At 36.1% G+C, this 27,818-nt stretch overlaps 1 pseudogene; it reads right to left on the reverse strand.

Moving 5' to 3' along the window:
• Positions 1-726: 726 nt before the first annotated feature.
• Positions 727-27,818, reverse strand: part of LOC109489620 — a 44,503-nt pseudogene continuing 17,411 nt past the window's right edge.

Raw genomic sequence — 27,818 nt, forward strand, 5'->3', positions numbered from 1 at the left:
ATTGGCTTTGTCTGCTCGGGGAATTTTGAAGGTTGGTCTCCAATTGATTTTAACAATTACCTCCCAATTACCAACCATTATAGTATTAGTCTCCGTTACCACCATTGATGTAGTCAGGCCAAAGAATTGCACATCTGCTGTTTCTGTTAGTTGCGTCTTTATGCCATTATAGTCACTGTTTTTACCATTCATGTGATTATTGTTGATTTCATCCGGTTGTCTGAGGCTGATGTATACCTTTTAGCATGTGAATGACTGCCCACAGCCATTTAAAACCATTGAGTGTATACAATGCATTAGAGGGGTTAATATAATGACTATAAAGAAAAAAAAATAGCCTAAGTATTGAAAAATTCCCCACATTTTTCTGGGAAGATTCCCAGGATCCAAGATTTAATCAACTAAATAAATCAAATGGATTATAATCAGATTCAGGCTTTACCATTGTAAGTCAATTTACAGATTATTTTAGTTATTTATATACCCTCAGCATTATATACAGGCATACCTGGGAGATACTGCGAGTTCAGTTCCAGACCAGCACAATAAAGCAACTATTGCATTAGAGTGAGGCAAGTGGATTTTTTGGTTTCCCAGTGCATATAAAATAAGTTAGGTTTAAAGTGCCCTGTAGTCTATTAAATGTGCAATAGCATTTTGTCTAGAAAAACAATGTACATACCTTAAAAATGCTTTATTGGTAAAAAAATGTTAAACATCATCTGAGCTTTCAGTGAGTTGTAATCTTTTTGCTGGCAGAAGGTTTTGCCTTGATGTCAATGGCAGCTGACTGATTAGGAAGGTGTTGCTGCGGCAATTTCTTAAAATAATACAATAATGAAGTTTGTTGCATTAATTGACTCTTCCTGTCAGGAATGATTTCACTGCTGCATGTGATGCTGTTTGATAGCATTTTACCCACAAGAGAGCTTCTTTCAAAATTGAACTCAGTCCTCTCAAGCCCTACTACTGCGTTAACAACTCAGTTCAGGTGGTGTTCTAAATCCTTTGTTGTCATTTCAACAGTCTTCAAAGAATCTTCACTAAGAGAGTCCATCTCAAGAAACCAATTTCTGTGTTCATCCGCAGAAGCAACTTCTCCTCTGTTAAAGTTCCTGGGAGATGACAGTGATTCAGTCCCATCTTTAGGCTCCACTTCTAATTCTAGTCCTCTTGCTGTTTCCACCACATCCGCAGGGACTTCCTCCACTGAATTCTTGAACCCCTCCGAGTCATCCACAAGGGTTGGAATCAACTTCTTCCAAACGCCTGCTGATGTTGATATTTTGACCTCTTCCCATGAATCCCAAATGTCCTTAATGGCATCCATTAATGGTCAATCCTTTCCAAAAGGTTTTCAATTTATTTTGTCCCGATCCATCAGAGGAACCACTATCTGTGGCAGCTATAGGCTTATGAAATGTATTTCTTAAATAATAAGACTTGAAAGTTGAAATCACTCCTTGAACCAAGGGCTGCAAAATGAATGTTATATTAGTAGGCATGAAAAGAACATGAATCTCGTTGTACGTCTCCATCAGAGCTCTCGGATGACGTGTATTGTCAGTAAGCAGTAATATTTTGAAAGGAATCTCTTTTCTAAGTAGTAAGGCTCAACAGTGGGCTTAAAATATTCAGTAAACCATTTTATAAACAGGTGTGCTCTCATCCAGACCTTGTTCTCCCATTCATGGAGCACAGGCAGAGTGCATTTAGCATAACTCTTAAGCGCCCTATGATTTTTGGAGTGGTAAATGAGCTTTGGGTTCAGCTTAAAGTCACAAGCTGCATTAGCCCCTCACAAAATAGGCTGTTCTTAGAAGCTTTGAAGTCAGACATTGACCTCTCTACAGCTATGAAAGTCCTAGGTGGCGTCTTCTTTCTCTAGAGGACTGTTTTATACTGCAGTGGAAATCTGTTGTTAGTTAGCATAGCAGGACCTTCTGGATAATTTGCTGCAGCTTCTACACCAGCAAATGCTGCTTCACTTTGCACCTCTGTTATAGAGACGGCCTCCTTCCTTAAACCTCATGAACCAACCTCTGTTAGCTTCACACCTTTCCTTCTGCGGCTTCCTTCCCTCCCTCAGCCTCCACAGAATTGAAGAGAGTTAGGACCTTGCTCTGGATTAGGCTTTGGCTTAAGGGAATATTGTGGTTGGTTTGATCTTCTAATCAGACCACTAAAATTTTCTCCATATCAGCAATAAGGCTGTTTCGCTTTCTTATCGTTCGTGTGTTCACTGGAGTAGCACTTTTAATTTCCTTCGAGAACTTTTCCTTTGCATTCTCAATTCGGCTGTTTGGTGCAAGAGGCATAGCTTTTAGTTTTTCTAGGCTTTCAATGTGCCTTCCTCACGGAGCTTAATCATTTCTAGCTTTTGACTTAAAGTGAGAGATGTGTAGCTCTTCCTTTCACTGAGAGGCCATTGTAGGGTTATTAATTGACCTACTTTCAATATTGTTGTCTCAGGGAATAGAGGGGCTTGAGGAGAGGGAAAGAAATGGGGAACTGCTGATCGGTGGAGCAGTCAGAACACATACAACATTTGTCAGTGAAGTTTGCTCACAGATTGCCATAACAAAAATACTAATAATGCACAGTTTGAAATATTGTGAGAATTACCAAAATGTGACACAGAAGCATGAAGTAAGCAAAAGCTGTTGGAGAAATGTCATCAATAGACTTGCTTGATGTAGGACTGCCACAAACATTCAGTTTGTAAAAAGTGCAATATTTATGATGCACAGTAAAACAAAACACAACAAAAGGAAGTATGCTTATATTAGCGAATCCTCATGATTACTTAGGAAAGAATGAACTTGAGGATGTTGTATTTTAGGGGCTGGTATGGCAGGTGGGATTTCACCTACACTGGGCCTCTATCTGATGTGAGCACTCAGGTCATTTCATGAGAGGCATTTCTGTGAAAACAAACAAATAAAATTAAAGGTTAATCATTTGAGCAAATGATGAATTCAGTTCCCTGAGTTTGGAGAGCAGCCAGTTGAGAAGATTTCTAAATGTCGGATTCTAAGCATCTTTAGATGCAATGAGGACAGTGGCCGTCATGCAGATTTTCCTGGTTTGCAGTGTGATGTCGGGTGATCTTTCTGTGTGGCCACAAAGCGACAGGTGCAGAGGTTGTCCACGCAGGAGCTGTTGTAATGACTTCTCTGAAGTTTACAGCGAGTTGTCTGGTTTTAGTTTGCATGGCTTTGGGAAGAGGGCAGTTTTAATTTCATAGTGATTCTGAGTCAGAGGAGTGACAGAAAATTGGAAGTGTTAGTTTGGACATTTTAGCCAAATACTGGAGGAGACTAGAAAAATTAAGAATTCAGTTCACTTTGCTGGTAGAATCTGAAACCTCAAAGACAGCCAAAGGCACTAAATCTGATATCCACAAAGGTGTATTAGTGAAGTGAATTTGCTCTCAGTAATCATTTCCATTTACATCAAAAACACCATAGCAAGACTTATTTGTTTGCATGCTGAGTCTAGTTTTAGGAGACTTGGCCTGATTATTTATATAAGCACAGCAAGAATAGTGATCGGTCTATAGGTTTCTTTTAAAACTGCTTTGTTGGGGTGCCTGGGTGTCTCAGTTGGTTAAGCATCTGCCTTTGGCTCAGGTAATGATTCCAGAGTCCTGAGATCAAGCCCCGCATTGGGTTTCCTGCTCAGCAGGGAGCCTGCTTCTCCCTCTGCCTCTCCCCCTGCTTGTGCTGTCTCTCTCTCTCTCAAATAAATAAATTCTTAAAAATAAATAAATAAAACTGCTTTGTTGGAGGTGTGCCTTGGTGGCTCAATCGGTTAAGCATCTGACGCTTGATTTCAGCTTAGGTCATGATCGAGCCCTGCATCGGGCTCTACAGTGGGTGCAGAGCCTGGTAAAGATTCTCTCTCTACTTCTGCCCCTTCCCCACCTTATGCTCTCTCTCTTAAACAAACAAACAACAAAAACCAAAAAGCCTGCTTTGTTGTAACTTATCATAAGGAATCTCAAATGGGACATTTTTTTAAAAAAATTTATTTATTAGAGAGAGAGGGAGAGGGATAGAGACCTGGGGGAGGGGCAGAGGAAGAGGGGGAGAAGCAGACTCCCCTATAAGTGGAGTGGCATGGGGCTTGATCCTGTGACCCTGAGATCATGACCTAAGCCAAAATCAAGATTCGGATGCTTAACCAAGGGAGCTACCCAGGTGCCCCTCAAATTGGACTTTAAAAAATCTGTTAAGGCTAAGAAGCCAAGCCAAGGACTTATCAAATTGTGTCCTCTTACAAAGAGAACTGATTCTTACTGCACTTCCATAAATTCATATATTGTTAACCTTTGTTGTAAAAATACACTTCACTAAACTGCTGTAAGTTATAGTTAGCTTAAAGGGAAGGAGAAAAGGATGTCCCCTACATCTGGAAAACAAACCATTAAGAGGAGCCAGCAATGTTTTGAATAAAGTCATAAAAATTATAGGCATCTTCATTAGTTAGTCTCCTGCAACTAATTCTTTTTGAGCTTGATATTTTGTTAGCGGTTTTATGAATTTTTCAGTTTTCCATCAAAGCTTTGGAAATGCTAACCTACTCCAGTGTTACAATCTTAAAAGTTACCAGAAACCAAAAAAGTTAAAAATTGGCAATGGTTAAAAATGAGATGAGACTTCACATGATGCAATTGACAAGAAAATTTGGTTATTTCCCATGATATACAATATTTTAAGACAATGGCTGGGATTGTGGCTGATAACACTATATAAGATAAACATCTGATTCCCAAGAACATTCAACTTCTGGAACATTTATATTAATAACTTTCATATAAAATTTCCTAAAGGAAGTTTAGCATCACTTCTTTTTTGACAATGCTTACCACAAAATTTAACATGTACGAAAAGCTGTATAGTTGTTAAAAATTTGCTCTTTTAATAGAGAAGATTTAATTTTCTCAAGTAATCAAAGATCCAATGAAGACAAAACAGAATTTTTGTTTTCTAGGCAGATTACTTTGTTTAAAATTTACTAAGAGCAGATCAATAATCTAAGAAAACTTTCTCCTTTTAACAGAGAGAAAACCAAAGTCTAATTTTGTACTACTGTATTTTTGATACTAAGTTTTTTTCATTTTCTTTAACTTAAATAAATCATTTAACCTTAATCACTTGACCACACATATACTTCCTTTCACAAGATTCCTTTCCGTAAACCTACAACTTTCTATTTTCATTAAGGTTTTGCTGATCTTTTTTCTTTCTTATTCTAGAACATTTTACTTTAGGACAAAATTATCTTTCTTTTTCCTTCCTTACCAAAAAAATATCTCCATTTCTCATACCTCTTACCAAAAACATACATCTTGCTTTTCATATGTACTCATTTTCTTTCATCCCTATTATTTTTGGTAGTTTTGTAAAATAAAACAAAAAATGAAAAAACAAAACCCCTTTTTTTTGCTGACAGTTTCAACTTTCTTAGTTCAAATGTTATTTTCTCAACTTCAAAAACTTAAAAAGCTGATCTGGGAGAGACATGTACAAAGAAGTTGTTGCAGAGTAATTACAGATTTACTCTAAGAAGACATCATAATTTCCTAGGTACTATATTAAATGAATATGAACACCTTGTACATATGTAGTTAAAATAAACTAGCCACCTTTTGGAAATTACAGTATGAAATTCACTTGTATCTGCAGGTTCATCCTGACATTGCTCTGCTAGACTAGGAATAATGGAACAGGCAGGGGAAATAGGATCCCCATATTATTGCTGAAGAGGTTGCTCTATGTTAAGGATGCAGAATAAAGATTTGAAAGATGGGAAAACAACTCCTGGGTGAAAGGCAGTGCTATAAATATCAGGGAAGCCACCACCAGAATTCCCAGGCTTACCAAGTAATTTAAGAAGTTGGTTAAGTTCTTTTAAATAAAGAGTGTTGCCTGGCTGCTGATCTGAAAAGAGAAGGCACCAGAGTATGAGCCTATCAGAGCGGTTAACAGCCTGGACTTGTGTGTATAGGACAGAAAATCTGGTTCTTCTGGTTTTGGCCTTTTTAGTGGGCTGCACATACCCTTTTGTTGCTTAGTTTATTGTAGTCTAAGAGCAATGGCTTTCAAATAAATTGGATCATTTTGCAGCAAGAAACATATTATGTGTGTATTATAGCTCAGCATATACTTATACATACAAAACTGTGTAACTAAAATAAAAGTTTAAACTCACATATATTTCCTATTTTCAGTAGATGCTATGCATGCACTCTATTTTGCACTTTATGAAATTATTTTATTGTATTTATATGTAGATAATAAATAACATCTATGATAAATTCATTTATAAATTTTGGATAAAGCTAAAGATATATATAGCCTATATATTATTTATATTTGTATATCCATATCTATATATCTATATATGGTCACAGACCATTGGTAAGTTATGATTAATATTATTTAGATAGAAAATATATTATCTATGTATAGATAATATATATAATATATATTGGTATTTGCTAGGGGTTTAAGTGAGGAGTACAAATAGGGAGAAATCACTTCATGACTTTACTTTGGAGTAATGGGAATGTTCTGGAATTAGTAGAGGTGGTGGTAGCCCAATATTGTGAATGTGTTAAATGTCATTGAATTGTCCACTTACAGTAACACTTATGTGAATTTCACCTCAATAGATTAAAAAAAAGTCAGGCTAAAGGAATAATTTTGAAAAGTAAAATGGAAGCTATCAAATGCCAAAAATATCAATTTCTATATTTATATGGATCAATAACTGGACCCTATTCAGTTCCATTGTTTTTGTCTATCCATTCACAAACACGACAATGTTTAGTCGCTGGGGCAATTTGGATAGTGTGAGTCTTCTTTGTTATTTAGTTTAAAATTGGTTTAGTTAATTTCCATATAAATTTAGAATTAGCTTGTACATCTCTAGGAAAAAATAAATTCTCTTGGGATTTTCATTGAGATCGCATTAAAAGTATAGATTAATTTTGGTACAATTGGCATGTTAAGTATATTGAATCTAATTGTCCATGAACACATTATGCTTTTCCATTTGTTTAGATGTTTTACTCTTATCAGTATTTTGTCCTTTCCCGTAAACAGATTCTACAGCTATGTTGTAAGAATTATACTTAAAGAAGTCATTTTACTGGAGCAACTGAAAATTTTGAACGACTTAGCTAGCAATCATAGAGAAGTTGCAGAAATATTACTGAGAGTTCCTGTGTACCTTTCAGCTTCATTCAGTGATAACATGTAACCACAATACAGTCATCAAGACCTAGAAAGTGACCTAGTACAATACCATTAAGTAAACTATAGACTTGACTTGGATTTATTCAGATTTAGTATGCATTGTGCGTGTGTGAGAGTCTATGAAATGTTATCATACATATACATGTGTGTAACAACCATCACAAGCAGGATACAAAACTCTTCCATCAGATTGGAAATTACAATTTGTCTCCACCCTTAAAGCCCTGACAGCTGATTGTTCATTGTTTTCATTTTGTCAGTTAGAGAGTGTTACATCAACGGAATCATATAGTAAGTATCTTGGCCGTTGGCCTTTTCCATTCCCGCTCAGCATAAGGCCTTTGGAATCCATCTAAGTTGTTGCTTATATTGAAAGATTCTTCCTTTGTATTTTTAAGCAGTGGTCCATTGTATGGATATACCAGTTTATCCATTTACCACATGAAGGACTTCTGAGTTGTTTCCAGTTTTGTGCTATTGCAATTAAAGTTGTTATGAGCATTCTTGTACAGGTTTTTATGTGAACATGATTTTTATTTTTTAATTTTTCTAAGTTAAATACCCAAGAGTGTGATTGCTGGGTTAATAAATTGCCAAGCTATTTTCCAGAATGTTTGCAATCATTTTTCATTCCCACTAGCAGTGGATTCAGTCTTACTGCATCCTTACCAGCCCTTAATATTGCTAGCATTTTAGATTTTAGTCCTTCTAATAGAGTTGTAGTGGTATCATCATAGGTTTAAGTTATTTTTGTTCAGTAGTTAATGATGCTGACCATCTTTTCAGTGCTTATTTGCCATCCATAGGTGCTCTTTGGTTAAATGTCTGTTCAAGTTTTTTCCCATTTTCTATTTGGATTATTTGTTCTCTTACTGTTGTGTTTATAGTGTTTTTTTTTTCCTAGTCTAGATAGACTAGATAGAAGTCTTTTGTCCAGTATGTGATTTGAAAATATTCTCTTTTGAGACTGGGCTTTTTATTTTCTTGCATTTTTTTTTCTGCATATAAGACATTTTAAATTTTGATGAGATTACCAATTTATCAGTTCTTTTATGGGTGCTGCTTTTGCTATCATGTGTAACAACTCTTTCCCTAACCCTAGGTTATACAGATAATCTATGTTTTCTTCTCAAATTTTTATAATTTTAAAAGTTTCAAATCATTGATCCATTTTGTATAATTTTTGTATATGAGAAATTTTGGTTGATGACATATATATATTTTGTCATGGGGTGTGTATGAAGTCCAATTGTTGCAACACTGTTTGTTAAAGAGAATACAGTTTCTCCACTGAATTGCTTTTTTACTTTGCAAAAATCATTCAGAGGTATTTGTGTAGATTTCTGTATCATCTATTCAGTTCCACTGATCTATGTGAATATTCTTCCGTCAGTACCACACTATCTTAAAAGCAAATCTTTCTTTCTTTCTTTTCTTTTTCTTTTTTAGAGAGAGTGACAGAGTGGGGTGGGGGGCAGAGAGAGAGGGAGAGAGAGGATTTTAAGCAGGATCCACACCCAGCACAGAACCCAATGCAGGGCTTGACGTCATGACCCTGAGATCATGACCTGAGCCAAAAGCAAGAGTCTGTTGCCTAGCCGACTGAGCCACCCATGCACCCCCCAGTACCACACTATCTTGATTACTGTGATTAGCAAATATTTTGCTGAAATTTCTTACATATAAGTTCATGAGGGGTATTGGTCTTTAGCTTCCTTTTCTTGCATTGCTTTTATTTGGTCTTGAAATCAAGGTTATCCTGACCTCATAATAGGAAGAAAAGTGTTTCCTTCTCTTCTATTACCTGGAAGAGATTTTATAAAATTGGTGATTTTTTTTCCTTACATTTTTAAAAGGATTTTCTCTGAAACCATAGGGTTTTGTAATTTTCTCCTCAGGAGGAATTGTGGGTACAACTTCAACTTATGTAACAGATTTGTTCAGGTGATCATTTGTTCATACCTGAATTGTGATAGCTTATTGCCTTTCAAGAATTTCATCCATTTCATCTAAGTTATCAAATTTTCTTGGGTAATATTGTTTGTAGTATTGTGTTATTATCCTTTCCCTGTATGTGGGGCTGTACATGGATCCTCTCTTTTGTTTCACTGTGGTAGTAACGTGTTTTCTGTTTCGTTGTTAGTCTGTCAAAAGGTTTACCAATTTCATTTATCTTTATAAAGAAAAGCCTTTGGTTTCATTGATATTCTCAATTGTCTTCCTGCTTTTAATTTCATTGATTTGGTTCTATTTTATCTTGTTATTGAAGTGTAGTTGACATACAATGTTGTATTAGTTTCAGGTGTACAACATAGTGATTCAACATTTATATGCATTACAGAGTCATCAGCATGATAAATCTACTTACCATCTGTCACTAACAAAGTTGTTATGATATTACGAACTATACTGTCTGTGCTGCACATTTCATTCCTGGTGTCTCATTGATTTTATAACTGGCACTTTGTACTTTTTAATCCCCTTCCCCTATTTTGCCTCCCGCCCAACATCCCCCATACCCCTAGCAGCCAGGTGACTGTTCTCTATATGTATGAGTCCATTTCTGTTTTATTTTGTTTGCTCTTTTTTTTTTTAAGAAATCACATATAAATGAAATCATTATAGTCTTCTTGATCTGACTCCTTGTTTTTCTTGGTCTGACATTTCACTTAGCATAATGCCCTCTAGGTTCATCCACATTGTCACAAATGGCAAGGTTTCCTTCTCTTTTATGGCTGAGTAACATTCCATTGTGTATATGTGTATATGTGCCTATATATACCACATCTTCTTTATCCATCCACCCATCAATGGACACATAGGCTGCTTCCATATCTTGGCTATTATAAATCATGCTGCAATGAACATAGAGCTACATACATCTTTTCAAATTAGTGATTTCATTTTCTTTAAATAAATACAGGGAGGTAGGATTGCTGGATTGTATAGTAGTTCAATTTTAAATTTTTTTATGAAGTTCAACACTTTTCCTTAGTGCCTACACCATTTTCACCTCAACGGTGCACAAACATTCCCTTTTCTCCACATCATCCCATTGATAATAGCCATTCTAACAAGCATGAGGTGACATCTCATTGTGGTTTTGATTTGCATTTCCTTGGTGAGCATTCATTTCTTTGAGCAATGTTTAGTGTGTTTAATGGACATCTGTATGTCTTCTTTGGAGAAACGTCTAATCAGATCCTCAGCTCATATTTTAATTGGACTGTTTTTTTTTCATAATGAATTGTGTGAGTTCTTTATATCTTTTGCATATTAACCCCTTATCAGTTATATCATTTGTAAAGATCTTTTAGTATTCAGTAGGTTGCCTTTTTGTTTTGATGGTTTTCTTCACTGGACAAAAGATTTTTAATTTGATTTAGTCTGATTATTTTTGCTTTCACTGCCTTTGCTGGAGGAGGCATATCCATAAATACATTTCTAAAGCTAATACCCAAGAGATTACTATGTTTTTGCTGTGTTTTTTTTTTGGGGGGGGAGGCTAGTAGGAGAGGGAGAGAGAGAATCTTAAGCAGGCTCCATGCCCAGCACAGAGCCCAATGCAGGGCTCAATTTCACAGCCCTGAGATCATGGCCTGAGCCAAAGTCAAGAGTCAGATTCTTAACCGACTGAACCACCCAAGCCCCACCCCCCACCCTGCCCCGTCTTTGTTTTCTTTTAAGAGTTTTATGGTTTCAGGTCTCACATTTAGGTCTTTAATCAATTTGAGTTTACTTTTGTGTATAGTGTAAGAAAATGAGCCAGTTTCATTCTTTTGCATGTAGTTGTCCAGTTTTCCCGATTATTTTCCCCATTGTATATTTTTACCTCCTTTGACCAAGATTACTTGACAATATGTGTGGGTTTATGTCTAGACTCTCTACCCTGTAACACTGATATATGTGTTTGTTTTTTGTGCAAAGTATCTTACTGGTTTTTTTAAATTAACTTATTTGACAGAGAAAGACAGGAGAGTGAGCACAAGCGGGGGGGAGTAGAAGAGAAGGTGAGAGAGCGCTAAGTGGGGAGACTGACGTGGGGCTTGATTCCAGGACCATGGGATCATGACCTGAGCCGAAGGCAGATGCTTAACTGACTGAAACACCCAGGCACTCCTATCTTCCTGTTTTTATTACTATAACGTTGTAGTATAGTTTGGAATCAAGGAGCATAATACAGCCAGCTGTCTTCTTTCTCATGATTGCTTTGGCTATTCTGTGCTTTTTTTTTTTTTTTTTTTTTGGTTCCATATAAATTTTAGAATTTTTTTATTCTAGTTCTGTGAAAAATACTATTGGTATTTTGATTGAGATTGCATTGAATCTGAAGATTGCTTTGGTTAATATGGGCATTTTACCAATATTAATTCTTCCAATCCATGAACGTTAAAAATCTTTCCATTAATTTGTGTTGTCTTCAGTTTCTTTTCTTTCATCAATGCCTTGTAGTTTCCAGAATATAGTTCTTTAACTTCCCTGGTTAAATTTATTCCTGGGTACTTTACTCTTTCTGATGCAGTTGTAAATGGGATTATTTTCTTAATTTCCCCCCAATATTTCATTGTTAGTGCATATAATTGCAACAGATTTATGTATATTAATTTTGCATCCTGCAACTTTACTTTCATTACTAATTCTAATAGTTTTTTGGCACAGTCTTTGGGATTATCTCTACATAGTATAATGTCATCTAAAATAGTGACAGTTTAAATTTTTCATTTCCAATTTGGATGAATTTTATTTCATTTTCTTGTCTAATTGCTGTGGTTAGGACTTCCACTACTATGTTGAATAAAAGTGGTGAAAGTGGCCATCCTTGTTTTCTTCCCGATCTTAGAGGAAAAGTTTCAGCTTTTCACCAATGTGTATGATAATAGCTGTGAGTTTGTCATATATGGCCTTTCATATATTGAGGTATATTCCCTCTCTACCCACCTTGTTGAAATTTTTATCATGAATGGCTATTATATTTTCTTTTTTCTTCATCTGTTGAGATGATCATTTGATTCTTTTCCTTATTTTTTGTTAATATGATGTATTATATTGATTGATTTGTGGGTGATGGACCATTCTTGCATCTGTGGGATGAATTCATCTTGATCTCGTTGTGTGATTCCTCTAATATATTGTTGAATTTGGTTTGCTAGTATTTTGTTGAAGATTTTTGAATATGTGTTCATCAGGGATGTTGGTCTGTAATTTGTGTTTGTGTGTGTGTGTGTGTGTGGTATCTTCATTCGGTTTTGTTTGGTAGAATTCACCTGTGAAGCCATCTAGCTCTGGATTTTTGTTGAGAAGTTTTTGATTACTGATTAAATCTTATTTCTGGTACTTGGTACATTCAGATTTTCTATTTCTTCTTGATGCAGTCTTAGAAGATTATATGTTTCTAGGAATTTATCCATTTCTTCTAGGTTTACCCACATGTTGGCTTATAATTATTCATAGTAGTGTCTTATGATCCTTTGTATTTCTGTGGTATTTTTGATTTTATTTGGGCCCTCTTTCTTTTCTTTTCTCGATAAGTCTGGCTAATGCTTTATCAATTTTGCTTGTCTATTCAAAGAACCAACTCTTAGTTTCATTGTTCTTTTTTATTGTTTTATTCATCTGTATTTCATTATTTCCACTCTGACCTTTATTATTTCCTTCCTTCTACTAACTTTGGGCTTTGTTTATTCCTCTAGTTCCTATAGTTGGAGGTTGAAGTTATTTATTTGAGATTTTTCTTATTTTTTGAGGTAGACCTGTGTCACTATAAACTTCTTTCTTGAATGTGCTTTGACTGCATTCCATAGATTTTGGATTATTATGTTTCCATTTTCATTTGTCTCAAGTATTTTTTTTTCTCTTTGATTTCTTAATTGACTCATTGGTTGTTTAGAAGTATGTTGCTTAGTTTTTACATGTTTGTGGGGTTTTTCCCAGTTTTCGTCTTGTAACCGATTTCCAGTTTTATAATGTTGTAATTGGAAAAATACTTGATTGAATTCAATGTACTTAAACTTATTGAGACTTTCTTTGTGATCTAACATGTGAACTATCTCTGAGAATGTTCTGTACACATTTGAAAAGAATATGTATTCTGCTGTTTTGGGATGAAATGCTCTGTATGTATCTATTAAGCCCATCTTGTCTAGTGTGTTATTTAAAGCCAATATTTCTTTATTGCATTTCTGTCTGAGGGATCTAGTCATTGATGTAAGTGGAGTGCTAAAATTGCCTACTATTACTATATTATTGTCAATTTTTTCCTTTATGTCTGTTAATTTTCTTTATGTGTTTAGTTGCCCTTATGTTGGGTTTGTAGATATTTATAATTGTTACATCTTCTTGTTGGATTGTTCCCTTTATCATTATATAATGCCATCTTTGTCTCTGTTAAAGTCTTTGTTTTAAATAAAAGTCCATTTTGTCTGGGGTGCCTGGGAGGCTCAGGCAGTTGAGAATCTGACTGTTGATTTTGGCTCAGATCAAGATCTCAGGATTTGAGATGAAGCCCTGTGTCAAGCTCCACAATTCTCTCTCTCCCTTTCCCTCTGCACTCCACCCCTTTTTTCTCTCTCTCTACATAAAAATAAATAAATAAAATGAAGTCCATTTTGTCTGATGGATTTTTACCCCTTTCTTTCCATATCCATTTGCATAGTATATCTTTGTCCATCCTTTCACTTTTAGTCAATGTGTGTCTTTAGATCTGAAGTAAGTCTCTTGTAGGAAGCATATATTTATAGGTGTTGTTTTTGCTTTTGTCCATTTAGTTGCTCTATAGCTTTTGATGGGAGCATACAGTCTGTTTACATTTAAAATAATTATTGATGGGTATATACGTACTGCCATTTTGTTGATTGTTTTCTGGTTGTTTTTTGTAGTTTCCTTCTGTTCTTTTCTTTTTCTCTTGCTTTCCTCCCTTGTGACTTGGCAACTTTAGTTTTATGTTTGTATTTTTTTCTCTTTATTTTTTGTGTATCTTTTAGGTGTTTGGTTTGTGGCTACTATGAGATTCCTATATAACATCTTATGTATATAGCAGTCTATTTTAAATTAATGGTCAAGTTCAAAGGCTTTGTAAAAGTACTGCATTTTTATTCTTCCCCTCCCATGTTTTAGATGTCATATTTTACATCTTATATTTTTTGTATCCCTTTATTAATTCATTTAGGTCTATATGATTTTGCTGCTTTTGTCTTTTAACCTTTGTACCAGCTATGTAGCTGCCTGATCCACTACCCTTACTATATGTTGCCTTTACTAGTGAGATTTTCTTTCATGTATATTTTGTTTGTTCTTAGTTATGGCCCTTATTTTTCCATTAAAAAATAAAGTCCCTTTAACATTAATTGAAGGCTGGTTTGGTGTTAATGAACTCCTGTAGCTTTTACTTGTCTGGGAAATTCCTTATCCTTCTCTCAGTTCTGAGTGATAACCTTGCTGGGTAGAGATTCTTGGGCAGAGAATCTGGGTAGAGATTGTGTTTGCTTAAGTACTTTGAAAATGTGCTACTCCCTCCTGACCTGTAAGTTTCTGCTGAAAAATCAGCTGTTAGTCTTATGAAGGTGCTCTTTTATATAACTAGCTGATGTTTTCTTTTCCTGCTCTGAAGATTCTCTCTTTATCTTTAACTGTTGACACTCTGATTATGACGTGTCTTGTTGCAAGTCTCTGGGTTCATCTTGTTTGGAATTCTTTGTACTTCCTTGACTTGGATGTCTGTTTCCTTCACTAGGTTAGGGAAGTTTTAAGCCTTTATTTTTTCCAATATTTTCTTTCTCCCTTTCTTTCTGTCTTTCTCTGGGACCCCTATCATGTGATGTTAGTATGCTTTATGTTGTCCCAGAGATCCCTAAGGCCATTCTCATTAATTTTTTTTTTCTCTTTTTGTTGTTCTGAATGGAAGATTTTCATACGGTGTCTTATAGGTCTCTGATCCATTCTTTTGCATCACCTCATCTGCTATTGATTTCCCATGTATTTTTCATTTGAGTGATTAAATTATTCAGCTCGGATTGATTCTTTTTAATATTTTCTTTTTGTCGAAGTTTTCACTGTGTTCATTTATTATTATTCTGAGTTTGGTACATTGTGTATGACCATTACTTTGAACTCAGTATCTGGTAGAATGGTTATCTCCATTTCTTTTAGTTCTTTTTCCAAGTTTTTTTTTTCTTCTTTTGTTTGGAACGTATTCCTCCCCCTCTTCTTTTTGGCTTTCTGTTCGTTTCTATGTATTAGGTAGATCAGTTGAATGTCCTAGTCTTGGAGTAGTGACTTTATACAGAAGGTGTCTTTTGGGGCCCAAACTCGCCTGGTCACTTGAACCCGCTACCTTAGGAATGGCCCTTGTGTGGGCTGCATGCGCTTTCCTATTGTGGCTGGTGTGATTGGTGGAGACTCACTGGTGTGTGCATCTCTTCCCTGGTGTAGCTGTCTATGAGGTTCTACCAGAATTACTACTGGGTTGGCTCCCAACCCATCTGGCTGAGAGGTCTGGCCATAACTATTTTGGGCTCATTAGTGTGCAAGATTGGCCCCCAAGGGAAGGGCACTTGAGAGGGCCTCTGGTGCACAATAAGGGACCTACCAGGTATGTCAAGCTTCAGAAGAGGACCTGGGGGGTGGGCAGTTTGGGCAGCTCAAATCCCCAGGGTAATTCTTGGGTGATGTGAATTCTGTTGGCATAGTAGATGGAAAGTGTTAGAAATTGTACCTAGGCACAAGGAAAGTTAAAAAAAAAAATGGTGCCCACCAGTGCTTTTGTCCCTGGAGAATGTTTCAACAGATCTCTACCTCTTTGGCACACATCCTAAAATTAGTCAATGGATCTCCTTTATATGTAACCCAGGCACTTTTCAAACTGCTTCCTCTGCCCTAGGATGGGGAGCAAGTGAGATTGTGCCTGTGCCCTTTAAAGAGTGGAATCGTGGATTTTCTACTGCCCTCTGGCTCTCCTGGCCCAGTTGTTTTTCAAACCACACATTATGGGAACTCATCTTCCTGTTGCAGGTCCCCTAGTCTGTGGAGACTGATGTGTGACTTGGACCTCTTGTTCTTCAGGGAGGTCTTTATGATTGTGATATCCTTTCTGTTTGTGAGTTGCCATGCCAGAGTTGTAGGACCTGACTGATGTGCAACACCACCCCCATACTTGTCTCCATGTAGCTTTAAAATATATATAGATATAGATTTTTAGATATCTATATAGATTAGATATAGATTTTTAGATATCTATATATTTGTACGTATATCTGTAGAACAACTGTCTTTGAGAACAAACTGAAGAAGAGAAGAACAGATCACACCCAACTAAGGTTAGTTATTCTGCATATGGTTTTGGATTTTGGTGTGCCTATAGGAGGGGGGTGAACTCAGGATCTTCCTACTTTGCCATCTTGATACCACTCCTATTTTCTTTACTATTTCCATTCTTCTGCTTGATTTGAGTTTCGCTTCTTTTTTTTTCTAGTTTTGTAAAGTAGAAGCTTAGATTATTGACTTAAGATTTTTTTTTCTAATAGAAATATTTAATGCTCTAAGTTTCTCTTTAGTCAGTGCTTTAGCAACATCCTACAAGTTTTTATTATTTTGTATTTCTTTTTAATCAGTTAAAAATATGTTTTCATTTTTCTGGAGACTCTTAAATTTCATCTTTCACCCACTGAATATTTAGAAGTGTGTTTTTTAAGATCCTTCAACTTTTAATTTGCCTATATTATTATACTTAAGGTAAGGTTTTTGTAGATATTATATAATTCTATTTATTAATTTTTTAAAAAGATTTTATTTATTTATTTGAGAGAACAAGTGAGAGAGCACAAGCAGAGGGGAGAGGCAGAGGGAGAGGGAGAAGCAGACTCCCTGCTGAGCAGGGAGCCCAGTGGATCATGACCTGAACTGAAGGCAGATGCTTAACCAACTGAGCCACCCAGGCACCCTAATTGTGTCTGTTTTTAAATACAAAATCTGAAAATCTATTTATTTTAATTGCTGAGGTTAGACTATTCACATTTAACATAATTATAGCTAGTGGTTGGATTTAGTTCTACCATTTATTTTTTATTTTTATTTTTATTTATTTATTTATTTATTTGACANACAGAGATAGAGACAGCCAGCGAGAGAGGGAACACAAGCAGGGGGAGTGGGAGAGGAAGAAGCAGGCTCATAGCGGAGGAGCCTGATGTGGGGCTCGATCCCGTAACACCGGGATCACGCCCTGAGCCGAAGGCAGACGCTTAACCGCTGTGCCACCCAGGCGCCCCATAGTTCTACCATTTAATCATCAGTTTTCTCTTTGCCCTCTCTGTTTTTTTTCTGTTTTCATTTTTTTAAATTTATATATTTTTATTTGAATGTGTTGTAGTATTCCATTTTAGTTACCTATGGGTTTTGGACCATATCTATCTATCTATCTATCTATCTATCTATCTATCTATCTATCCATGCATCCATCTGTATTTCTTCTAGGGATACCTACCCACAATCTACTCAGAGTTACTGTTTTGCCACTTCAAATAAATTGTGGAAACCTTATGATATAGATCCATTCACCGTTCTCCCTTTATGTAGTAGTTGTCACATTATTCTGCTTTGCATTGAAATATCTATCAGACAATGTTATAATTTTACTTTTGACAGTCTTACCTATTTTAAAGAGCATAATAGGAAAGAAGTAGTTTATTATATTTTCTCTGGTGCTTACTATTTCTGATTTTTTTCACCTTTATTACAGAATTTTTTTCTCTTATTTTCCTTCATATGAAGAACTTCTTTTAGCATTTCTTCTAAAACAAGTCTTTGTTTTTATCTTAAAACACCTTTATTTTACCCTTTTTCATGAAGGATGTCTTTACTGGATCTAGTATCTGGAGTTGGCAGTTCTTTTCTATCAGAACTATGCTCTGTGCTCCATGACTTCTGGTGAGAAATCTGCCATCATTTGAATTATTGTTCTTTTATGTGTCATAATTTGTTATCACTGGGTTTTTACAATATATATTTTTTCTTATCTTTAGTTTTCATCAGTGTGGTTATATTGTGTCTGGATTTTTTTCTCTTTCTTTTTTTTTTTCTTTCTTCCTGCCTTCTTTCCTTTTTTATTATTATTTATTCTTTTATTGTATTCCTATTTTTTTGTTATTTCTTATAAACCCCTAGTTAGGGTTTTGATGAGATTCTGGGATTTGTAAATCCATGTCTTTCACCAAATTCGAAAAGTTTTCAGTCATTCTATCTTCAACTTTTTAAAAAAACTAATCTCTTTCCATTCTCCTTCTGGAACTGCAACAACATGGATGCTATGCCTTTTCCTATTCTGATAGGTCTCTGAGTCTCTGTTAACTTAATTTGAAGATACTTTATCTCTGTTGTTTAGATATAATGATTTCTATTGATCCATTTTCAAATATATTAACTACAAGTTTTCAAGTTCCTCTGTCATTTCCACTCTTCTATTGAACATATCTAATATTTTTTGTTTAAATTTCAGATACTGTATTTTTTAATTCTAAAATTTCCATTGCGCTTCCTTCATAGTTTCTATCCTGAGGCAGATAAAGTATACCTTCTTATTCATTTAAATGTTCTCCTTCACTTCATAGAATATAGTAGTAAAAGCTGATTTGAGTTTGAGAGTTTCAACACTGGGGCATCTATTGACTTTATTTTCACTTGGGAATTAGTCACTTTTTTTTTTTTTGGTATGCCAAGAAATATTTTATTTTACCCTTGATGTGAATATTATGTCATACAATCTCTGGATCTTGTTACAATCTGCTAGAGCAGCAGTTGGCAGATATTTCGTACAGGGCCCATCAGTAATTGTTTTAAGCTGTGAACCATGTAGTCTCCCTCTGTCACTTCTCAGATCTGCTGCTGTAGAACAAAAGCCAAAGATGATAAATAAATGAATGGGCATGACTGTGTTCCATGAAAATGTTATTTATGAAAAAATTTAGTAGGTCAGAGTTGGCCTGTGGACGGTTCTTTGTTGGGCTCTACTCTAAAGAATTTTGGGTTTTGTTGTAGTTGCTTGTTAGCAGGCAGTCAGTTCAGGTGGGTTTACTGGTGAAGTCAGTCTCACCTCTGTGGACAGTGGTTCAAATCTCAGTTCAGTTCTCAAAGCTATTGCAATATTGGCTGAAACGTGTGCAGCTTCATACACTGAATTAGGAGACAGCTTTATCTGCTCTAAGATTCTCCTCTACTCTTCAGACANGCAAGTCAATGGATCAAATTTTGTTATGTTTAAGTTTGCTTCTTATAATTCAGAGTCAGAAATGTACATGCTATTGTTTTTTTTTTAAGATTTTATTTATTTATGTGACAGAGAGACAGCCAGCGAGAGAGGGAACACAGCAGGGGAGTGGGAGAGGAAGAAGCAGGCTCCCAGCAGAGGAGCCTGATGTGGGACTCGATCCCGGAGCACCGGGATCACGCTCTGAGCCGAAGGCAGACACTTAACAACTGCGCTACCCAGGTGCCCCATCTGGTGAAGTTTTATTCAACTACAATACCATCACTGTCTCCATGATTAGGGCTCTATCTTAGGGCAAAACTGTAAGAGAAAACCAAAGAAGCAAACAAACTAAACTCAAACAGAAACCTTATCCCTTTGCTGTTGTTATATTTTCACTTCATTTCACAACTGACCTTTTTTTTTTATTGTTGTTAGATTTCAGAGTTTCAGAGTTTTTGTGTTTTCCCGAGTTTCACTGTAATCAGTGTGAAGGGTAGACAGTAGTGGGCTTAAAGCAGTAAAGAGGAACAAAATTCAGTCAATTTACTTTTCATGTACAGATCCATTTTTCCAACTACATTGTAAGCGTCTTGTGGACATATGTCTCCTTTTCTTCTTCATGACATTTATCTCACCCCCAAGGAGAAGGACTTGAAGTATTAGACCTTCCCAAACACTGGCTAATTGAGAAATTGACTCCCATGAGACTTGTGGGTGTTAGGAATAAACTTAAAAGTGGTCTCTACCAATCTACCAGTTTTACAAGTGAGCCCCAGAAAGAGAAAATGACTCACCCAAACTTGCATACCTAGTGAAAATGGCAGAACTAAAACCGGAAGGGCCTTCTGAGTTAGTTTTCTGTAGGCCATACTACCTCTTTCTCATTGTCATTATCTCATCAAGTGACAGACAACAGAATGGATGATGTACTTGCCTATGACAGTAAAGCAACTAAATGGAAAAGAAAATGGACTAAAAAAATAAAAATATTTTGCTTAGAAAAATAATTAATGAGGGTTGCTTGGTCTTTAGGGCTTCTTCAGTATTAGAAAAGGATCTTGGTTTCTGACCATACCCTATTCCACTCATCAGCTTTTTTTGTTTTTGTTTTCGAGATTATGTAAAACTTATGAAAAGTATTCAATTAATTTAAAAGATATAAAATAAGGTAGTAGTAGGGCCTTTGGGTGGCTCAGCCAGTTAAGTGTCTGACTATGGCTCGGGTCATGGTCTCAGGGTCCTGGGATCAAGTCCTGCATCTGGCTCCCTGCTCAACGGGAAGTCTGCTTTTCCTCCTCCCACTGCCCCTTCCCACTGCCATTCATGCCCTCCCTCTCAAATAAATAAATAAAAATCTTTAAAAATAAAATTAAATAAAATAAGGTAATGGTAAAAATCCCAGGAATAGGGAATATACTAGGTCATAATTGGAAGGAAGTGGAAGGGTAATACCAGATTAGGGGATGAGGAAATGGAGCAGATAATACACACGTAGAGCTAAGATGGGTGCGCCAATCATCTCAGTATCTGTAGCGGAGCCTGTGAGAGTCTCTGCATGTGCCAGGGGAGGGTGCATTTTACAGAGGAGAGGCATAAATGTGTTATCAGCTTTCTGCTTCTTTATCTCAAACCCACCTAGCTTGAGGGTGGCTTTATTCTTATCAAATGGGAAAATGATTGGGAAGTAACTGTTCAAGGTGGTAATACTAAAGACTTAAGGTTTGAAAATCTGAAACACATGTCCTATCAGGATGTTTCTGTTATTGAGGGTCATCTCTACAGTTGGGACACCTAGTAATAAACATGATAAATATCACGGACAATGTGTTAACATGGTCTAGGATGCTAGAATGCTGTATGTATTCGTGTGTGTGATTTGAAGTTGTTTTGTGAGTTAACTGTGTGTGGTGGCAGAGTGGGGGAAGGGCAGTGTGGGAAGTTTCTGTGAAAAATTACCTATGGAAATTTGAAATGTGGGACAAATAAAGGAAAGCATTGCTTTTCACGATGGGCAACATAATCATAAAACTAATTTCACTAAAAATGATAATATAAAACACTTTAAAAATTGTACATATCAAGTATATTTCTCAGCACTTTCAGAATGCATTTTCTTATTCCTCATATCTAAGCAATAAATGCTATTATTATTCTCATTTTAAAGATAAGTAACTAAGACACAGAGATGTTAAAAATTAATCCAAGACATGTTAATCTACTATTTTTTACTGTACTGGTTCTCAATATTGGCTATATATTAGGATCACTTTGGGAGCTTTTAAAAATATTAATACCCAAGCCACAACTGAATTAGAATTTTGTGCATATGACCCAAGCAGGTATGTATGTATATATTTTTTACAGCTCCTCCACGTGATTTCAATGTCCAGCCAAGGTTGAGAAATACTATTTTTTTTTACTGTTTCCCATTATATATGATACATGTTGAAAAGATGTGTGATTATCCAGCTTTCCCAATACCATTTATTGAAGAGACTATCATTTTCCATAGAGTATTCTTTACTCCCTTATCAAATATTAGTTGACAGTATATGTGGGAGTTTATATCTGGGCTCCCAGTTGTGTTCCATGGATATAGATATAGATAGATATAGATACAGATATAGATATAGATATAGATATATTCCTGTGCCATGTATTTTGATTACTATAGCTTTGTATTATAGTTTGAAATCAGGAAGTATAATGCTTCTGGTTTAATTCTGCTTTCTCAGGATAGCTTTGGCTCTTTGGGGTCTTTCATGGCTCCATACAAGTTTTAGAGTTGTTTTTCTATTTCTGTGAAAAATGCCATTGGAATTTTGATAGGGATTGTCTGGAATCTATAGATAGTTTTGGGCTGTATGGACATTTTAACGATATTAATTATTCCAATCAATTAACAGAGACTGTCTTGCCATTTGTCTGTGTCTTCTTCAATTTCTTTCACCAAAGACTTACAGTTTTCATTGTACAGATCTTTTACTTCCTTGGTTAAATTTATTTCTAAGTATTTTATTGTTTTTGATGTATTGTGAATGACATTGTTTTTTGTATTTCTTTTTTAGATATTTCATTGTTAGTGTACAGAAACACAACTGACTTCTGTATGTTGATTTTTTTATAAAGATTTTTACTTATTCATGAGAAAGAGAGAGAGAGCACATGAGTAGGGGGAAGGGCAGAGGGGCAAGCAGACTCCCCGCTGAGTGATTAGCCTGACATGGGGCTCCATCCCAGGACCCATGACCTAAGCCAAAGTCACATGCTTAACCGACTGAGGCACCCAGTGCCCCTTTATGTCGATTTTCTACTGCAAATTTATTGAATTTGTCAATTAGTTAGTTCCAACAGTTTTTTGGTTGAGTTTTAGGATTTTCTGTATCTAATATTATATCATCGAAAAGATGAAATTGGATTCCTATCTTACACCACTCACAAAAGTTAATTCAAGATGGATTAAAGACTTAAAAGTAAGACTTGAAATTATAAACCTTCTAAAAGAATATATAGGGAAAAAAGAAGTTGACATTGGTCTTGGCAATGAAGTTTTGGATGATACCAAAAGGACAAGCAACAAAGTAAAAATCAGCAAGTAGGACTCCATCAAACTACAAAGCTTCTGCAGAGCACAACAGAAAAAGACAACAAAATGAAAAGGCAGTGTACAGATTGAGAGAAAATATCTGTCAGCCACACATCTGATGAAGGATTAATGGCCAAAACACATAAAATAACTCATATGACTCAATAGCAAAAAATAAAAATGGGCAGAGGAGCTGAATATTTTTCAAAGAAGACCTCCAAATGGCTAACAGATACATGAAGAATGCTCAACATCATTAATTATCAGGGAATTACAAATCCACAAGGAGATGGCACCTCACATTTGTTAGAATGACTGTCATCAAGAAGACAAGTGATAACAAGTGTTGGCAAGGATGTGGAGAAAAGGCAACCCTTGTGCGTGTTGGAGGGAATGCAAATCAGTTCTGTTATAGTGGAAAACAGTTAAAATGTTAAAATTTTTAAATAAAATTTTAAAGTAAAATTAAAAAGAAAACTACCATGTGTTCTAGCAATCCTGCTTTTAGGTTTATATTCAAAGGAAATAAAAATAGGATATAAAAAGATATCTGCACTTCCATGTTCATTGCAGCCTTATTCATAATTGTCAAGATATGGAAACAACTTAAGTGTCTGTCTATGGTTGAATGGATAAAAAAAAAATGTGAGATAGACGCACATGGGCATGCATGCACGCACACATACACACACACACACACACACACACACAGGAATATTATTCAGTCATGAAAAAGAAAGAAATCTTGCCATTTGCAACAACATGGATGAAACTTAAGAACATTATGCCAAGTGAGATAAGTCAGACAGAGAAAGACAAATACTATATGGTATCACTTATATGTGGAATCTAAATAAGCCAAACTTTCAGAAACAGAGAGTAGAATGGTGGTTATCAGGGGCTGGAGGTGGAGGAAACGGTACTAAATTGCAGTTAGATGGTGAATAAGTTCTGGAGACCTAATACACACACATTGTGATTATAGTCAACAACACCATATTATATACTTCCAAGTTGCTACAAGACTAGGTCTTAAGTGTCCTCACTACGAAATTGAAATGACAATTAAGTGGCATGATGGAGGTGATGGCTGATGCTCTAGTGGTAATCACATTGCAATATATAAACATATCAAATCAATGCATTGTATATCTTAGACTCACACAATGTTATATACCCATTGTATTTCATTTTTTAAAAAAGATGTGTGATTTTTTTTATGGTAGAAAGGCAAAGCTGTTTACAGGGTAACTATATTAAATTTCTTGGGAGTTGGAATTAGGAAGAGCAACTAGTAACACCTACCTACACAGTGTACAAAAAGATTATTTGGAACATAGACAGAGGAAATGGAATGTAAAGTGAGCGATGGTAGAGGATGGGATGTGGGACCAGCCTGAACTAATCTGAACTCCAGACATGGCCCCACTGTTGGCAGTTCATTAATGTGACCCAGCGTTGGCATCATTTTATTCTGATAGAAGGCAAACTTTATGAGAGCAAGGAACGTACCTGTTGTCTTCACTATTTTTAATCTTATGCCCACAACAGAGCTTAATTCTTAGTGCAAACATGAAGGAAAGAATTGGACCTCCTTTCAAATGGTGGCTATATTTATTCATTCATCTGCGTCCCTCACAGCTTTTAACTCAATGTCTAGCTTATGCTAAGTGTTCATTAGTTTTCTTCTGAATTTTACTACTAAAGTCAAATGTAGATTTTATGGCTGTTTTGTTTTGTTTAACAACTCTCATATATTATCTGGTTCAGTGGCTCTGATTTGCAGGGATAATTGAGAAGTGACTTATCAGAAAAACATTTTAACAGCTCAATCCCACTATAGACTTTCTTCGTCGTAAAATCTACACAATAATTATTCCTCACTTTCCACTGATGTTACATCATTACTTACCTACAGTCACTGGCACAGATTCTGAACCTGACTGCTCTTCAGTCATGGACCCCTCTCCAGACCATTCAAAAAAAATGGTTTCGGGGTAAAGATAGAGTATGGATGTATTTTAGAAGATCTTCAGAAGAGGAACTAAAAAAAAAAAAATCTTCAGGGCATAGTCATGTTCAGCCCAAATTGAGAACTGTGGATATGTTACAGATATGATATTGCTTTCATATTATTTTGCTTCTCTATGGCTGGGACTCGGGCCATCTAATCCTTGTGTTGACATTGAATTGATTCTACAGCAAGTTCAGGGGCCACCTTCATTAGCAAATAACAAAGGGCGCCCTTGATGTGCATTTGCAGCTTCTAACCAGTTATTCCAAGATCCAGCTGTTTGTTCTAAGCATTTGCTCAGACTTCCTCGGTCAAGATCCATAATCCAAGGACTGCAGCAATGGGACATATGCAACATGAAGGAGAAAATTGGGGCAGCAGGGTTCCGTGCAACCATAGAATGAGAGTCTGAAATAATCTGTGAAAGCTTTACCGCCCTCTATTTGGAAGACAGAGAATAAAGAACATTCAGATGAAATTAACAAACAGAACATTAGAAAACGGGTAAAGTAAACACTGAACTTTGCACTGGCCTCAGTCCCGGAAATACTGGTCTAGGCTGGGCAAGTATGCCCAATGGTATGGGCAGATTCCTAAAGATCTCATGGAATCTTTCCATTTGAGAATATCATGAACAGTGAGTGATATAGACATCATCATCATCAAACCTGCCCTTCTGGAGTGTGAATTGGTTACTGGTAACTTCTATCCATGCACAGTCAGGTGGCGTGAGGTGGACCTCAGTGCCTTGGTCTGAGAAGGGCCGCTGGAAGTAATAGTAGCTTCTAACTCTTCCCCTTCCTCTTCCTCTTCTTCTTCCCTCTTTCCTACAGTTTAACAAGTGTGAGAATCCAATTCTCTGAAACCTTCAGGAAAATTCGGTCATCCCTGGAGAGCCATGTCCCATCTTATCAACAAGCTTGAAAGGACAGAAAAGGGAAGTGGCAGGTGGCAAATTCCCAGTATGGAGCCAGATGGGGAGGAGTTACAGCTGGGGTGTTCCTCTGGGGGGCAATGCTGAAACATCCCACTTCTTCCTAATATTGCTGCTTGGGAGTTTAACATTCTAGATGGTGGAGATCCATTTGTTTTAAGAGCATCTTGCTTTTGTCCCACATCCCCACCCCTTGCCCTCACCTGGACACACACATTGAATAAACTACTTGAAAAATCTTTCTGGACATCTCTATAGAGCAAAAGTCCCTTGACCAGCTATACTAATGGTTTTCTTGAAGTGGAGAATGAACCCAGGCCCCCCCTTTTTATTTTAATAAAGCTATTGTATTTCTGCAGCACCCACAGTCCCTTTCTCCTTGCTTCCTTCTCTCAGATCCCCTTCCCTCAGATCCCCTTCTCTAAGATCCCCTATTCTCAGATCTGTCTTCTCCCTCCATCTTCCCGTGCTCTGTCTCAAGCCTCCTCTGCAAACCCCAGAGAAGGACAGGCTTTCATTTCGGTCATATGCTTAAAAGTTACATTGTTACTTCCTCTAATGGTGGCCTTATCTAAATAAGAATAAAAGGCATGAAGGAGATAAATTTGTCCAGATAAAAACTGTAAAGCTAGAGATTCTCCCTGGGCTACTGCAGTAATCTCGACCACCCCTTTGCATAGAGCTGCTCTGTTGCTGTCTTGTGCTCCCCCACTTCCCAGAACAGTTACTTGCACAAACAACCTGATAGAAATTTCTGTATGTATTGAATAAGATTAGACTTTAGGTAAATATGTATTCTGATGATAGGAGAGTGGAATCTTTTATTTATTTTCCTTTGTTTTGCTTTATATTTATGCTCAAATGTCAGTTACTGCTTGCATGTCTGGCCAGCTGCCTTGGTATTAACTTCTTAAAACATAGCTATTATGTTGATGCCACAATCATGTCCCCATAGTGGTGAGGCCTCAGAAAAATGAGACACTAAGAAAAAAACAAAAACCCCAACTTTATGAGAGTTAGAGATTTTCTGTACTCTATATTATTGTTCAGAGTGTTTTCTACTCCTTTTTTAAAGAGTGTGGGAAACTAACATCCTTCTTCCTTCCCCCCCCCTCCTTCTTACTTCTTTCCTTTCCTAAACCATGCTGTAATTAAAATATGCAAAGGTTCTTTGGTAGGTGCTGGAAGAGAAAACACATCAGTCTTAGCTTCCATGATGCTTCATATGTCTTGACTGTTTTAACTTTTCTGCAAAGAAATAAAAATGCTTTGGTTTATTTCACAAAGATCTCTGTGTGTATTTGTTTGTACATATGTATTTTGTATATATGTATGTGTATAAATACATATATGTGTATAAATATATGAACATATGTACATATGTATTACATGTATATGTGCATATATATATATGCAGTTTCCTTATTTAAAAAAATTCAGTCTTATTATAGAAATGAGAACAATAGACAAGCCAAAGAAAAAGTAAAAATCACCCATGGCTCTACCATACACAGCTAAAATATTAATGTATTTCTTTCTAGTATTCAAGTATTCTAAGTCTCTCTTTTTACTTAATTTATAGGTTAAGCAAAATACTTCACTTCTGGTTTTTGAGTCAAGTGTCAAATCTTAGACTAAGGTATGAGAATGGGATCAGAAGCTCCTTCTCAACCCCAGCTTAACCATAGACCTCCTAGGACATAAATCTCTGTGTAGGTGACTCTTCTTGAGAAGAGCTGATCTCCCCCTTTTAATGATGAGCCCTATAAATATTACATGGG

This window comes from Ailuropoda melanoleuca, chromosome 8, assembly GCF_002007445.2.
Source record: "Ailuropoda melanoleuca isolate Jingjing chromosome 8, ASM200744v2, whole genome shotgun sequence".
Lineage (NCBI taxonomy): Eukaryota > Metazoa > Chordata > Mammalia > Carnivora > Ursidae > Ailuropoda > Ailuropoda melanoleuca.